Source organism: Bufo bufo, chromosome 3 (genome assembly GCF_905171765.1).
Source record: "Bufo bufo chromosome 3, aBufBuf1.1, whole genome shotgun sequence".
NCBI classification, from domain to species: domain Eukaryota; kingdom Metazoa; phylum Chordata; class Amphibia; order Anura; family Bufonidae; genus Bufo; species Bufo bufo.
In genome coordinates, this window is record NC_053391.1 from 77,820,472 (window position 1) to 77,830,129 (window position 9,658).

The window sequence follows — 9,658 nt, forward strand, 5'->3', positions numbered from 1 at the left end:
AAATAGAGGCGCTAGCAGCTTAGCTGAAATCAGAGGAGCACAGCTGCTGGGAGGATGGTGAGGTGAGTAGTCTCTCCTGCCTGAACAGCCCTCTCTCCGCTGCCACCAAGGAGTGCCGGGACCTGCATGTAATCCATAGCACACGCTGTTCCCAATGACTTCATCTGCATTATTAGTGGTTCCAGACCGCTGGACCACCAATGACTATATTTTACATTGTAAGACCACTCTGCCACCAGCATTTCTTTCTTTTTTTCTTTTTTTTGAGGGGCTCAAGAATTTTGCACATAAGGATGATATTGGGGGTGTCTGAATTCAGGTCTTGACGACATGTGTCTAGCCCTGTGAATCAAAGGAGGGGGCGCGCACAAAGGAGATAGGTGTTAGAATAGTGGTGATCAAAGCCTCTGCCAGCCATCATTAGCGTAATAATAAAAATGCTCAGGAACTCTGCTACGAACAAAGATCACTAAAGTATTGTTTTAATCAGCATGATCAACTCTACCAAAGTATATTTTTTCATGTCATTTATCCATAGACATTGCTATAGGGGGAAAATTTTTTTTTAAAAAATTCGGAAAAAAAGTAGATGTGTGGCTAAAAAAAAACATCCCCAAAAAGCTGCTTCCAAAAAAAAAAAAACTGCATGTGTTTAATGCCATTTTTTTTCACAAGCCAAAAAAGGCCCCAAGAACCCCAGTGAATGGAAGTTCCCTGAAAGGGGATGTCACCAGGTGCAGCATAAAGAACGACAGTGCTAGCAGTACTCTTCATTAAAGGGGTTATCCAGTGATTCATGTAAAAAATGGATATCCAATATCATATAGTGCACGGCAATCTCTAGAACCAGCCCTGTACCTCGCATGGATCCAGAGAGATCCCCATGCATTGCTCTGCTAGATTTATTTCAAGCTGGCAGCTTAGTGTGTGTGCACTTTGAGGGGATGTGTCCCTTCTGCTGCAGCTGATGGCAGTAGAAGGATGGAACTGAGCATGTGTGTAATAAACTTATCTGTCCGGGCTCTAGGGGCTCAATCCTCAACTTTGGCATGGCTGCGCTGGGAGAGACGCGCTGCTGAGCCACATCCCCAGTGACGCGGCTGCGTCCTTAGTTACTGGTCGCAATGCTCTGCTTTCTCCCCACAGCATGCGTGCGCAGTGGGCAGAATGACAGCCCATCTGTCCTATTACCTTTTTTGTTTGGTGGTTGACTTATGGAGAGTCAGGTCACCGGACCAATCAGTTTCTGGTCGGGGTATCAGGCCCTCTATTTAAATTCCCTATTCTAATGGAACCATTGCCAGTGATAGTCTTTTGGCTCACTAGCGTTGTTCCTGGTTTCCTGTTCTTGGTTTGCGGATTGATATTCTGTGCTTCTGCCAACGGCTTGACCCCTGGCTCTTCGTTTTTTGGTTTTGGTACTGCGTAGCCCATCTGGTTCTGACCCATTTCTGATGACTTTGTGTCTGTCTGTGTGTTGTAGTTTGTCTCTGCACCTATATAGAGAAGGGACAGTCGTCCAGTTGCGGTTCTGCCGTTTTGCAAATAGGTAGGGATAGTAAGGTTGGTTTAGCACACGGACTCACTGTCCTCGTCTGTCCCTGCTCTTAAATTGTGCTTCCATTTCAGTGAGCAGGACAGAGAAAATGAAAAAGGAGAAAACAGCAGGTGGCGCTATACAGATAGATTTCAGTGAATAACACAGTGGGTATACACATTTTTTTAATTACATGCAAATACTAAAGTATTTAGCTCCAGGTGCTGGGTTTGAAAAATGTCGAATATTTTTTGTGGAACAACCCCTTTAAATCACACTTTGCTAGCTGCACAAGAGCGGAGTCCAGAGTCCTTGTATTTGTGATCGGCAGGTTAACCCCAGCTTCCCAAATCTATGCATAGGGAGAAAGCTGTTCTGACCCATTTCTGACAACTTTGCCTTTCTGTCTGTCTGTCTGTGTGTTGTAGTTTGTCTCTGCACCTATATAGAGAAGGGACAGTCGTCCAGTTGCGGTTTTGCCATTTTACAATTTGGTAAGGAGAGTAGGGTGGGTTTAGTACAGGGACTCACTGTCCTCGTCTGTCCCTGCTCTTAAATTGTTCTTCCATTGCAGTGAGCAGGATAGAGAAATTATAAAAGGAGAAAACAGCAGGTGGCGCTATACAGATAGATTTCAGTGAATAACTCAGTGGGCATACTAGTTTTTTAATTACATGCAAATACTAAAGTATTCAGGTTTGAAAAAATGTAGAATATTTTTTGTGGAACAACCCCTTTAAATTACACTTTGTTAGCTGCACAAGAGCAGAGTCCAGAGTCCTTGTATTTGTGATCAGCAGGTTAACCCCACCTTCCCAAATCTACAGTATGCATAGAGAGAAAGCTGTCAATCAGTGACAGTGGAGGGGCCGGGAGCCAGCAACTCATGATTATGAGTTCCACTGTAGGAAATATATTGTGATTTTACGAGCACTGCAAGAAAAAGTTAGTGACCCAGAGCTTGGATCAGGAAGTCTTTATGACGCCGTCAACTTAGATATTGAAGGTGTATCATCAGTATCCGACCGGTGGAGGTCCAACACCTAGCACCCCCACCGATCAGTTCTTTTTTAAATCTGCCAGTGCCAGAAACTGTACAGTGGGAGCACAGGGTTCCATCCATAATGTAAGGGCAGTGTCAGGGCATTTCAGCTCAGCTCCCATTTAAATGACTGGAGCCGGACACTACACTATGGATGGAGTCTTCCATTCACTGCATAATTTCCAGTGCCTGCCCGAAATAGCTGATCGGTGGGCTTGTTGCATGTTGTTAAAAGTGATACAATATGACATAATCCCACATTAATATCACATATTACAGAACAGGAAATCTCAGCTTCAGGACAATCTGGCCATAAAAAGTTTTACAACTCAGTGGAAAATTGTAAATCTTCTAAGTACAGAAAGAAGAGTATCACCACCTGTTGGACACAAGCGGTACTGCAACACCTTTTATACCGTACAGAAAATGTTCAAAGGTCTTTTCCTCATTACTGGGGATTGCAGACAAGAAAGGGAACAGGTACAGCACATCTTTACCCTGCACCATGTTTTTTTTCCATTAACCCTTTTCAGATGTTATTTTACTTTACAACAGATTAGCTGCAGTGCCCCCATCACAGTTTTAGCCACATTGTAACAAAGTCAGCCACAGTCAGTTACAGTGATATTAGCAAGCGACAAGTGCGAAAGTGCCGCCATAACAGTGCCATCACAGATCTAGTAGTCACAGATCCCCCACAACATTGAAAGCAATGGTGACCTCATAAAATTTAAATGAAATGAAAATAAAAATAAAATAATTATTTATAATTATCTATAACAGAGGCAGCTCTGGCATACATACAGTAGACAGCTAAAGTGCCCTCACAACAGTGACAGACACATCATCTTCATATTAGAGCCTGTCACAGTATCCCCATCACAGTAAGACTGAGAGCGCTCAGTCTGGTCCCCCCTCTGCTCTGGGTCTCACCATATGCAGTACCTAAGGACCGCACGGCGGTTTCTGGTTTTGGCTGTTGGGACCATGCGATCTGGACAGAAGGAAAATACCTGCATGGTGCACAATATAAAACCGCTATCAGGCTTGAGTAACTGCAATGTTGCTTAAAGAGGTCGCCCAAGAGTTTGATATTGATGGCCTGTCTGTAGGCTAAGCCATCACTACCTTGTTTTCAGGGGCCCGACACCCCGCACCCCCGCGATCAGGTGTTTCATTGCAGCTCTGAAGCCAGAAGTCAGCGCTGGAGCAGCACAGCTCCATCTATTGTGTAGCTGCCTGAGCCGACAACTGCAGCGCTGCCAGATTATAATGGCGACCGGTGGAGATGCAGCAGCATTTAGGCAAATATACAGAGAATTGTATGGGCGAAAACCACTGTGCTCATAGTTAATGAGGCCAGGTGGCAACGTTTAAGCTTCTTCTGGCAATGCGGGAATGCTGAGAGATCCAGCAGGATGTTCCCTGCCCGATCCTAAGCGCTAGTGGGAAAGTAGCCGAACACAACAATTGCTAGAGGACAGACACTAATCCACAGTTAAAAACCGCTCTGTGATAGATATAATATGGACACTGTCTATCTCACTGTCCTACGTCAGACGCAGCACCATGTTAAGACATAGGGCACAGTTCATTGAGCAGGTAACCCTGTCTGCAGATGCAGGGCGGTAAGGCCGACCATTACTGTATAATTAAACCTGTGGACATGCTGCCTGCTATGTGTGAGCATGGTGCTCAGTCTGAGGATGCAGGACTGTCAGATACATAGGGGCACATTTATTAAGACTTGCCTCTCTGGTGGCCGGGACTGTGGGAGCCGCATAGGCGGGTGCTTTTTTCTATAGTCTGCAAGCATGACCACTGCTGATAGATTGTAGGGTGGTCGTAACCATGGAAACAAGCAGTGTATAATGTGATGGAAAAATTAATCCAGCCCAAAGGGGTGTTACAATTAAAGTAAAAGTGCGCCCCTCTTTAGGGGTAGTGATGTGACGCCCTAGGCGGGTGCCTACCCTCGCCTACCCTGGTCAGTTTGTATTAGAGTCACTACTGGCAGCAATTTCTGCTTTGTCTATATGAATACAAGGGATTCATTACTTTTTATGGCTGATGTAGGTAAAATGTGGGACAAAAAACTTAATTTGGGTTTTGATCCCTTCCAGACACCAGGGCCTGGGTGCTGCGTGTATTTTTGCACCCCCTACAGCTATACCCCTGGATTTTATAGAAGCAACCAGTTCCCATCCCCTTCTTGTGTTACTGTTATAAGAACATATTCCAAGTGTCAGCAATCTGCTAATCCTCAGGTCATAAGTTATCGATCTGAACTAGGCATGGTCCAGTCCGGCGCACTACACGTCTCAATTCACACTGCAGAAATTTCTGTGACTGTCCCATTTACCTGAATAGGGTTTGCAGAAATCCATGTTCTTGCCACCAACACAACCCTATTCAAATGAATGGAACTTATTTTTAGTTGCAAAAATATCTGCAATAAATTTAACGCATGTCAATATCCCTTACATGTCTGCCCGAAAACTCAAACGGGTTGTTGGGGCTTTTACTATTGATAATCAATATCAGATCGGCAGGGTCCGACACTTGGCACCCCAGGCAACAGGAAGAGCGCACGTGCCGTCTCCCTTCTCTCTTCCTGTACGCTGCTGCTGTCTATGGCAAAGACCCGGACAACCCCTTTAATATATATACCGTAATTATACTGTATATATTTGAGTACCTACTTATGTCAGACACACAGGTTGCCGCACGAGTAACAAGAGATTATACCTGACCGTATTAATTTACTTGTAGCAGAGTAAGATATGCAGATGTGCAGATGCAGATACCATCATTTATGGTCAGTGAGTGACAATTACCAGTAAACAACTGGATCTGGGTAATTTGTAGCCTGGGCAGCACAGATTAGCTCCCAGAAGGTTTGTAAATCAGCCTGACGTTAAGCTCAGAGTAAAAGACTATTATTTTTATGCACTTTAAGTTTGGACAACGTATAATTAACCTTCGATATATGTTTCAGTATAATTGCAGTGCACACAGGTATCAGTGAATCCACTTATGTATTTTCCAGAAAACCTATTACATTACTACCGTTTGATATTATATAGAGATCCACTTAAAGGGAGGCTTACATTGGAATTTAAGGGGTTGACTGAATTAAAGGGCTTCTGTCTAGTGTTGATCAAGCACCAAAGTGCTCGGGTGCTCGAGTAGAACACCTCGGAATGCTTGGGTGCGCTACAGAGCACCCAAGCACAATGGAAGTCAATGGGAGAACCTGAGCATTAAACCAGGCACCCCCTGCTCTGAAGGGGGGAGGGTGTCTGGTTCATAGTAATAAATCAGAAATTGAGGGAAACACCACTGAAATGGTTTGGGAACAGAATGGGGAGGATGTCTGGATACATCTTGTACTCCCAGGTCGCTGCTGGGAACGATGTTGTCCGAGTAGTACGTCACTTTTACAGACTACAGACTGACAATAATACGCACCAAACCGAAGATAAAATCGATTTTAGAGGAAAAATTGTTAGGAAACATTCTTTCCTGTATATTTACTTGTATATAAAGTGCAAGTGCTGCCAAAAATTACAAGGAAGAGGCATTCCGATACAACCTGTATATCACATAAAGGATGGCCTCATTCACATTGTGGTACAATAGTTCAGGTAGTGGGACTCCTACACTCATAAAGCCTATGCACTAAGTAAAAGAGCTGCCAAAAATTACAAGGAACCGGTACTCGAATACACCCTTTATTACACATAAAGGAGGGCATCATACACACCCTTGAAAAATTATGATTGATGGTGTGCTGGTGACCCTCAAAAACATTAGGAGCAAGGGCCTGTTGGTGACCCTCTAAAATCTTAGGGGCGAGGGCCTGCTGCTGATCTGACCATCTAAAACATTAGGGGTGAGGGTCTGCTTCTGAGCTGACCATCTAAAACATTAGGGGTGAGGGCCTGCTGCTGAGCTGACCATCTAAAACATTTTGTGGACAAGGGCCTGCTGCCGAGCTGACCATCTAAAAAATGTTGTGGGTGAGGGCCTGCTGCCGAGCTAACCAATTAAAACATTTTGTGTGCGAGGGCCTGCTGCCGAGCTGGCCATCTAAAAAAAATTGTGGGTGAAGGCCTGCTGCTGAGCTGACCATCTAAAACATTTTGTGGACAAGGGTCTGCTGCTGAGCTGACCATCTAAAAAATGTTGTGGGCAAAGGCCTGCTGCCGAGCTGACCAATAAAATTTTTTTTGTGGGCGAGGGCCTGCTGCCGAGCTGACCATCTTTAAAATTTTGTGGGGAGGGCCTGCTGCCGAGCTGACCATTTAAAAACTTAGGGGTGAGGGTCTGCTGCTGAGCTGACCCTCTAAAACATTATGGTTGAGGGCCTGCTGGTGACCCTCAAAAACATTATGAACGAGGGCCTGCTCGTGATCCTCTAAAATGTTATGGGTAAGGGCCACCTAATAAGCATGTTGATATGATGGAGGAGGAGGAGGAGTACAAGAAAAGTGAGATTGAACCATATACCCTTTTAGTGGTGGAAGGGGTGCATGGGAATACAGTGTATTCAATGCACCATAAAAGCCATATTTAGAGTGCCTTTATGTTCAGCCGCTTTCCTCTGGTGGAGTAGAGAAGTCAGGGGCAATCCAGGCCTTCTTTATTAATAAAAGAGTCAACCGGTCAGCATTTTCAGTTGACAGGCGGATGCGCTTATCAGTTATTATGCATCCAGCAGCACGAAATACACGCTCTGACAAAACGCTGGTGGCGGGGCGGCAGCTTGGACACCCAGTAGATGTGAGGCACACAGGGATCACTGAGGATGCTGACACGGTCTGCTACGTACTCCTTCACCATCTTCAAAAATGTTTCCCTCCTTGTGTTACTAGGCCACGCATCAGGTTGAGGGTGCTACGTACTTTGCAGCCAGCGTTGTCAGCTGGAAATGTTTGGAGTAATTTTTCCACAAGGACCACGCATCAGGTTGAGGGTGCTGGCGGGGTGTCATAAAACTGTCCCAGGCCTTGGAGAGTGTTGTCCTGCCTCTGTTGGAACTGCTGTGTGTTCCTGTCGTCTCCGCTCCTCGGTTGGCCAAGGAACTACATACTTTGCAGCCAGCGTTGTCAGCTGGAAATGTTTGGAGAAATTTTTCCACAAGGACTTTCTGGTATTGCACCATTTTGCTTGTCCTCTCCACCACAGGAATGAGAGATGAAAAGTTCTCTTTGTAGCAAGCGTCAAAAAGGTTGAACAATCAGTAATCGGTGTTGGCCAAAATGCGTACAACGTGAGGGTCACGGAAAAGGCAGCATAAAAAAAGTCAGCCATGTGTGCCAGAGTCCCAATAGACAAGACTTCGCAGTCCTCATTAGGAGGATGACTCTCAATCTCCTTATCCTCTTCCTCCTCTTCTACCCATCCACGATGAACAGATGGAATTAAACTTCCATGGGTACTACCCTCTGTAGCGGAGGCAACGTCTCCTGCTCCTCCTCATCATCCAATTCACGCTGAGAAGAAGACGTTAGGGTGGTCTGGCTATCACCCTGTGTACCTTTTTCCCCCATTTCCACCTCTTCCACATGCAAAGCGTCCGCTTTAATTGTGATCAGAGAGCGTTTGAGAAGACACAGAAGTGGGATGGTTACGCTGATAATAGCCGCTCACCATCTGTGTTGATTCCTCAAAGTTGCATAAAACCTCACAGAGGTCAGACATCAATGCCAACTCGCCACTTGTGAAGAGCGGAAGCTGACTGGAAAGGCGACGACCATATTGCAGTTGGTATTCCACTACTGCCCTCTGCAGCTTACAAAGCCTGGCCAACATGTGGAACGTTGAGTTCCAGCGCGTGCTCACGTCACATTACAGTCGGTGAGCTGGCAATTTCAAGCGCTGTTGCAGCGTTTCCAGACCGGCAGAAGCTGTTGATGACTTGCGGAAATGTGCACACACTCGCCGCACATTCACCAGTAGCTCAGGCAAATTGGGGTAGGTTTTGAGAAACCGCTGAACCACTAGGTTGAACACGTGGGCTAGGCATGGTATGAGGGAGACCTTTCCGAGCTCCAAAGCCACCACCAAGGTACCGCCATTATCAGACACAACCATGCCTGGTCGTAGGTTGAGTGGCGAAAGCCACAGCTCAGTCTGGTCCCTTATCCCCTGCCACAGCTCTGCGGTGGTGTGCTGTTTGTCACCTAAGCAAATCAGTTTAAGCACGGCCTGTTGCCGCTTCCCCATTGCAGTGCTACACTGCTTCCAGCTACTGACTGATGGCTCACTGGTGCATCAGGATGAAAATTCAGAGGTGAAAGTGGAGGATGAGGAGGAGAAGAGGGGGTTGCAGCCACTAACGTAGGGGGCGGCGGAAACCCTGATGGTAGTAGGGCCCGCAATCCTTGGCGTCGGTAGCACCTGTGCCATCCCAGGGTACGACTCGCTCCCAGCCTCTACAACGTTCACCCAATGTGCCGTCAGGGAAATGTAGCGTCCCTGGCCTAAAGTACTTGTCCATGTGTCATTCGTTAAGTGGACCTTCCCAATAACTGCATTAGTCAGGGCACGGGTGATGTTATGCGACACATGGTGGTGTAAGGCTGGGACTGCACACCATGAAAAATATTGGCGGCTGGGGACAGAGTACCACAGGACAGCCACCACCATCAGGCTGCGGAAAGCCTCAGTGTCCACAAGCCTAAATGGCAACATTTTCAGGACCAGCAATTTAGAAAGGTGCGCATTTAGTGCTATGGTCTGTGGGTGGGTAGGTGGGTATTTGTGGTTTCGTACCCTGAAAGGGCAACTACAGTACCCTGAAAGATTATCAAAATTAGGGTTATTCACTTTAGAAAAAAGATGACTGAGGGGAGATCTAATTACCATGTACAGTCATGGCCAAAAGTTTTGAGAATTACATAAATATTGGAAATTGGAAAAGTTGCTGCTTAAGTTTTTATAATAGCAATTTGCATATACTCCAGAATGTTATGAAGAGTGATCAGATGAATTGCATAGTCGTTCTTTGCCATGAAAATTAACTTAAACCCAAAAAAAAATTTCCACTGCATTTCATTGCTGTCATTAACCAC